Raw genomic sequence first — 7,626 nt, 5'->3', positions numbered from 1 at the left:
AATTGGAACACATTCTGGGGAAGGTGGGACCTGTACAATCAGGATGGGGTGCACCTGAACGAGAGGGGCACCAATATCCAGGGAGGGAAATTTGATACGGCTCTTCAGAGGGGTTTAAACTAATTTGTCTGGGGAGTGGGAAAAGGAGTTGTAGTCCAGAAGTCAGTGTTGAGGGTGGTGAGGTATTGGGGAAGGTATCAGGGTCAAGGGTGGGTACCGGTAGACAGGAAGGTGGGTCGAAGTGTGTCAACTTCAATGCAAGGAGCATCCGGAACAAGGTAGATGAACTTGGGGCGTGGATTGGTACTTGGGACTACGATGTTGTGGCCATTACGGAGACGTGAGTAGAATAAGGACAGGAATGGTTGTTGGACGTTCCGGGGTATAGATGTTTCAGTAAGTGTAGGGAAGCTGGTAAAAGAGGTGGAGGAGTAGCATTGTTAATCAAGGATAGTTTAACGGCTGCGGAAAGGCACTTCGAGGGGGATCTGCACACTGAGGTAATATGGGCTGAGGTTAGAAATAGGAAAGGAGCGGTCACGTTGTTAGGAGTTTACTATAGGCCCCCAAATAGTAATAGAGATGTGGAGGAAGAAATTGCTAAGCAGATTATGGATATGTGTGGGGGTCACAGGGTAGTTGTCATGGGGGGGACTTTAACTTTCCAAATATTGATTGGAGCCTTTGTAGGTCAAATAGTTCGGATGAGGCAGTTTTTGTGCAGTGCGTGCAGGAGGGTTTCCTGACACAATATGTGGATAGGCCGACAAGAGGTGAGGCCACATTGGATTTGGTACTGGGAAATGAACCGGGCCAAGTGTTAGGTTTGGTTGTGGGAGAGCACTTTGGAGACAGTGACCACAATTCGGTGTCTTTTGTTATTGCAATGGAGAGGGATAGGGCCGTACGGCAGGGCAAGGTTTACAATTGGGGGAGAGGTAATTATGATGCGATTAGGCAAGAATTAGGGGGCATAAGTTGGGAACAGAAACTGTCAGAGAAAGGAACTAATGAAAAGTGGAACTTTTTCAAGGAACAAATACTGGGTGTCCTTGATAGGTATGTCCCTGTCAGGCAGGGAGGAAATGGCCGAGTGAGGGAACCATGGTTCACGAAAGAGGTGGAATGTCTTGTGAAAAGGAAGAGGGAAGCTTATGTAGGGATGAGGAAACAAGGTTCAGATGGCTCGATTGAGGGTTACAAGTTAGCAAGGAATGAGCTGAAAAAGGGGCTTAGGAGAGCTAGGAGGGGACATGAGAAGTCCTTGGCGGGTCAGATCAAGGAAAACCCTAAGGCTTTTTACTCTTATGTGAGGAATAACAGAATGACCAGGGTGAGGTTAGGGCCGGTCAAGGACAGTAGTGGGAGCTTGTGTATGGAGTCAGTAGAGATAGGCGAGGTGATGACTGAATACTTTTCTTCACTGTTTACCAAGGAGAGGGGCCATGTTTTTGAGGAAGAGAAGGTGTTACAGGCTAATAGGCTGGAGGAAATAGATGTTCAGAGGGAGGATGTACTGGCAGTTTTGAATAAACTGAAGGTCGATAAGTCCCCTGGGCCTGATGAAATATATCCTAGGATTCTTTGGGAGGCAAGGGATGAGATTGCAGAGCCTTTGGCTTTGATCTTTGGGCCCTCGCTGTCCACGGGGATGGTGCCAGAGGACTGGAGAATGGCGAATGTTGTTCCTCTGTTTAAGAAAGGGAATAGAAATGACCCTGGTAATTATAGACCGGTTAGTCTTACTTCGGTGGTTGGTAAATTGATGGAAAAAGTCCTTAGGGATGGGATTTACGACCATTTAGAAAGATGCGGATTAATCCAGGAGAGTCAGCACGGATTCGTGAAGGGCAAGTCGTGCCTCACAAATTTGATAGAATTTTTTGAGGAGGTAACTAAGTGTGTTGATGAAGGTAGGGCAGTTGATGTCATATACATGGATTTTAGTAAGGCGTTTGATAAGGTCCCCCATGGTCGGCTTATGATGAAAGTGAGGAGGTGTGGGATAGAGGGAAAGTTGGCCGATTGGATAGGTAACTGGCTGTCTGATCGAAGACAGAGGGTGGTGGTGGATGGAAAATTTTCGGATTGGAGGCAGGTTGCTAGCGGTGTGCCACAGGGATCAGTGCTTGGTCCTCTGCTCTTTGTGATTTTTATTAATGACTTAGAGGAGGGGGCTGAAGGGTGGATCAGTAAATTTGCTGATGACACCAAGATTGGTGGAGGAGTGGATGAGGTGGAGGGCTGTTGTAGGCTGCAAAGAGACATAGATAGGATGCAAAGCTGGGCAGAAAAATGGCAAATGGAGTTTAACCCTGATAAATGTGAGGTGATTCATTTTGGTAGGACTAATTTAAATGTGGATTACAGGGTCAAAGGTAGGGTTCTGAAGACTGTGGAGGAACAGAGAGATCTTGGAGTCCATATCCACAGATCTCTAAAGGTTGCCACTCAAGTGGATAGAGCTGTGAAGAAGGCCTATAGTGTGTTAGCTTTTATTAACAGGGGGTTGGAGTTTAAGAGCCGTGGGGTTATGCTGCAACTGTACAGGATCTTGGTGAGACCACATTTGGAATATTGTGTGCAGTTCTGGTCACCTCACTATAAGAAGGATGTGGAAGCGCTGGAAAGAGTGCAGAGGAGATTTACCAGGATGCTGCCTGGTTTGGAGGATAGGTCTTATGAGGAAAGGTTGAGGGAGCGAGGGCTGTTCTCTCTGGAGCAGAGGAGGCTGAGGGGAGACTTAATAGAGGTTTATGAAGTGATGAAGGGGATAGATAGAGTGAACGTTCAAAGACTATTTCCTTGGGTGGATGGAGCAAGGGGGCATAACTATAGGGTTCATGGTGGGAGATATAGGAAGGATATCAGAGGTAGGTTCTTTACGCAGAGAGTGGTTGGGGTGTGGAATGGACTGCCTGCAGTGATAGTGGAGTCAGACACTTTCGGAACATTTAAGCAGTTATTGGATCGGCACATGGAGCACACCAGGATGATAGGGAGTGGGATAGCTTGATGTTGGTTTCAGATAAAGCTCGGCACAACATTGTGGGCCGATGGGCCTGTTCTGTGCTGTACTGTTCTATGTTCTATGTAGAGGGTGGTGAGTGTCTGGAACAAGCTGCCAGAGGTAGTAGTAGAGGCAGGTCCAATTTTATCTTTTAAAAAGCATTTAGATAGTTACATGAGTACGATGGGTATAGAGGGATTTGGGCCAAATTTGGGCAATTGGGATGAGCTTGGGGGTTTTTAAAAAAAAGGGCGGTGTGGACAAGTTAGGCCGAAGGGCCTGTTTCCATGCTGTAAACCTCTATGACTCTCGGTGCAGCAGGTAATTAAGAAGGCAAATGGAATTTTGTCCTTCATTGCTAGAGGGATGGAGTTTAAAACCAGCGAGGTTATTTTGCAGCTCTATAAGGTGTTGGTGAGGCCACATCTGGAGTACTGTGTACAGTTTTGGTCTCCTTACTTGAGAAAGGATATACTGGCACTGGAGGGGGTGCAGAGGAGATTCACTGGTTGATTCCGGAGTTGAGAGGGTTGGCTTATGAGGAGAGACTGAATAGACTGGGGCTATACTCATTGGAATTCAGAAGAATGAGGGGAGATCTTATAGAAACATATAAGATTATGAAGGGAATAGATAAGATAGAAGCAGGGAAGTTGTTTCCACTGGTGGGTGAAACTAGCACTAGGGGCCATGGCCTCAAAATAAGGGGAAGCAGATTTAGGACTGAGTTGAGGAGGAACCTCTTCACAAAAAGGGTTGTGAATCTGTGGAATTCCCTGCCCAGTGAAGCAGTTGAGGCTACCTCATTGAATATTTTTAAGGCAAGGATAGATACATTTTTGAACAGTAACGGAATTAGGGGTTATAGTGAGCGGGCGGGTAAGTGGAGCTGAGTCCACGAAAAGATCAGCCATGATCTTATTGAATGGTGGAGCAGGCTCGAGGGGCCAGACGGCCTACTCCTGCTCCTAGTTCTTATGTTTTTATGTTCTTATGTTCTTGGACAGCAGATAATGAAAAGTGCTGAATCAGACAGTAAGGCAGTTTCATATCGGGACGCCCGGGCAGCTGTTAAATGTTGTGCCGCAGAGAATCCAGGCGAACTCCACAGCATCCCAGAATGGCAGCTTGCCTGAAGTCCGTGAGGAAGGTTTCAGTATATGGCAGTTGTGATTGACGCTGTACCATTGGACCCAAATCCTTGGCCTCGTAATGTCCCGTAAGGGCGGCACGGTGGCACAGTGGCTAGCACTGCTGCCCCTGGATTCGATTCTCAGCTTGGGTCACTGTCTGTGTGGAGTTTGCACATTCTCCCTGTGTCTGCGTGGGTTTCCTCCGGGTGCGCCGGTTTCCTCCCACAGTCCAAAGATGTGCAGGTTAGGTAGATTGGCCATGCTAAATTCTCCCTCAGTGTTAGGGGGACTAACTAGGGTAAATGCATGTGGTTATGGAGATAGATCCTCTGTAGGATTCTATGAATCTATGAACACAGAGTGTAACATTAGGGGTGGTATCACTGTCTCTCTTGAGAGTTTCAGCGACCGGGGACGATTCGACTGTCATGGCTCCACCTTCGGGACCGCAGTCAAGGGACACTGTACGAAGCTGAAAATGTTCACCAAGGTGTGGTGTGGCAATAGATGTATAATCGGCATCACAACCTTCCGGGTCATAACAGGCAGTACAATGTAGATACCGGTGCCAGCATTTAAGTGTTGTGTCAAAATGTGGACACCTCATCTGGATGAGGTGACTCTGTAGCAAATCTTGGGTGACCTTGGGTATTTGAGAAAGCCCTGGAGTCGTAATCTGCCACCACCATAGAGCAGGGCCAGTTGTAAGAGTCTGTTCTGTGAGTGCAAATATCTGCCCATAATGTTGTTGTCGACTAATTCCTGGTGTACGAAAAGTGGTGCTCTCCTGAATGGCTCTGAACGCAAAAAGGAACCCTATCAGACAATGGCACTGAGAGGGGCTGGCCTGTTAGTCCCACCACATTAATTAAAGACGTGGATTCCTGCAAGGTGGGGTAGTCGGCGTTTCTAACACACGGTGGATTAAGTTGCCCCTGTATTGATCAGGAAATCCCTAGTGCGGCCGTTAGCAGTGAGGGGAATCTCCGGTTCTTGTGAAAGTTGGTGTTTATCGGTTGCTACTAATTGGGATGATGTCTGGGAGAGGCAATCCTATTGTGACTGTTGAACATGTTGTCGGTTTTGAGTACAAACAACACTTAAACGCAGAGTACTCAATTTCCAAACTTTAATAACTTGTGCACAAGTGAGAACACGAGGCAAGCAAAGTATTGCCGGGTGTTCTGTTAATTCATGCAGAAAATTTAGCAGTTATAGTTCATTACAGCAAATGAGAAACAAGCAATTTTTCTAATCCTTCATTGGCATACATATCCACCAATCATAGGATAGTCTTTTGCCCTTTCTTATCCAAGAGAAAACCAATCCTTCAATAGCATAATATGTCCCCATATCTTACTATTTGGTAATTGTCATGGTAACTTGATTTGATTTTGATTTGATTTGATTTATTATTATCACATGCATTAACATGCAGTGAAAAGTATTGTTTCTTGCACGCTATACAGACAAACCATACCGTACATAGAGAAGGAAAGGAGAGGGTGCAGAATGTAGTGTTACAGTCATAGCTAGGGTGTAGAGAAAGATCAACTTAATGCGAGGTAAGTCCATTCAAAAGTCCGACAGCAGCAGGGAAGAAGCTGTTCTTGAGTCGGTTGGTACGTGACCTCAGACTTTTGTATCTTTTTCCCGACGGAAGAAGGTGGAAGAGATGTTTTCATCCTGTGTCCTAGCCTGGAATGCAGTGTTTATGGAATAAGGTTTTAGATTTAGACACTATCCTGAGTGCGTAAACGCTGGCCTGACTGAAGGCCTTGTTTGGCTGATAATCATTTTCTATTACTTGACAGAGTTTTTTTGACAATTTTGGAACTTTAATTTTCACAATTGTCTTTAAAACTATCTTCCACAAACATGGGATTGAGGGCTTGAGCTGAATGGGTTAGTCAGGCTAAATGGAGGTGCAGAGTTTCCTGATTAATACTGGTTCTGTTTTGTGGACACTTTCACACCCAGTGACCCATCTGTCCGCAGTTGTAATCGGCACCCCTGTCCTGTAACCTTTCTGCCTCTCGGCCTCTTCCTCTACCCCTATTATTGGAACTGGGGTGCTCCCTGGAAGCCACCTGGAGCCATTATCAGTACCTTGCCCTTTAGCCCTGTGCTGCTGATGCTTAATTTGGCACTGACAATGTTGTAAAACACTTATAATTTCTTGCAATGGTTTTTTTTCCCCATCTAATGCAAGCTGTACAGAACATTATAAAATCATGAGGGGGTATAGATTGGGTGAACAGGTGGCAGCTATTTCCCAGGGCAGAAATGACAATTACAGGACGGCTCAAGTTCAAGGTAAGGGGGGAAAGGTTCAGTGGAGATGTGCGGGGGGAAGTCTTTTTACACAGAGGGTGGTGGGGGTCTGGAATGCACTGCCAAGTGAGGTAGTTGAGGCAGATATGTTAGCGACATTTAAGACTTATCCGGATAGACACATGAACAGGCGGTCGGTCTTGCTAGGACAACATGATCGGTGCCGGCTTGGTGGGCCGAAGGTCTGTTCCTGTGCTGTACTGTTCATAAGAACATAAGAACATAAGAAATAGGAGCAGGAGTAGGCCATCTGGCCCCTCGAGCCTGCCCCGCCATTCAACAAGATCATGGCTGATCTGAAGCGAATCAATTCCACTTACCCGCCTGCTCCCCATAACCCCTAATTCCCTTATCGATCAGAAAACTATCTACCCGTGATTTAAACATGTTCAATGAGGAAGCCTCCACCACTTCAATGGGCAGAGAATTCCAGAGATTCACTACCTCTGAGAGAAGAAGTTCCCCCTCAACTCTGTTCTGAACCGGCCCCCCCTTATTTTGAGGCTGTGCCCTCTAGTTCTGGTTTCCCTTCTAAGTGGAAAGAATCTCTCCACCTCTACCCTATCCAGCCCCTTCATTACCTTATATGTCTCTATAAGATCACCCCTCAGCCTTCTAAACTCCAACGAGTACAGACCCAATCTGTTCAATCTCTCCTCATAAGCCACACCCCTCATCTCCGGTATCAACCTGGTGAACCTTCTCTGCACTCCCTCCAAGGCCAATATATCCTTTCGCAAATAAGGGGACCAAAACTGCACACAGTACTCCAGTTGCGGCCTCACCAGTGCCCTGTACAGTTGCAGCAAGACCTCCCTGCTTTTATACTCCATCCCCTTCGCGATAAAGGCCAACATTCCATTCGCCTTCTTGATCACCTGCTGCACCTGCAGACTGAGTTTTTGCGATTCGTGCACAAGGACCCCCAGGTCCCTCTGCACAGTCGCACGATGTAATTTTTCTCCATTTAAATAATATTCCAATTTACTATTATTTCTTCCAAAGTGGATAACCTCACATTTGCTAACATTATATTCCATCTGCCAGATCCTCGCCCACTCGCTCAGCCTATCCAAATCTCTCTGCAGACTTTCCGCGTCCTCCACGCAATTCGCTTTCCCACTCACCTTCGTGTCATCAGCAATCATC

Source organism: Mustelus asterias, chromosome 2, assembly GCF_964213995.1.
Source record: "Mustelus asterias chromosome 2, sMusAst1.hap1.1, whole genome shotgun sequence".
NCBI lineage: Eukaryota > Metazoa > Chordata > Chondrichthyes > Carcharhiniformes > Triakidae > Mustelus > Mustelus asterias.
Note: the sequence above shows the minus strand (reverse complement) of the source record.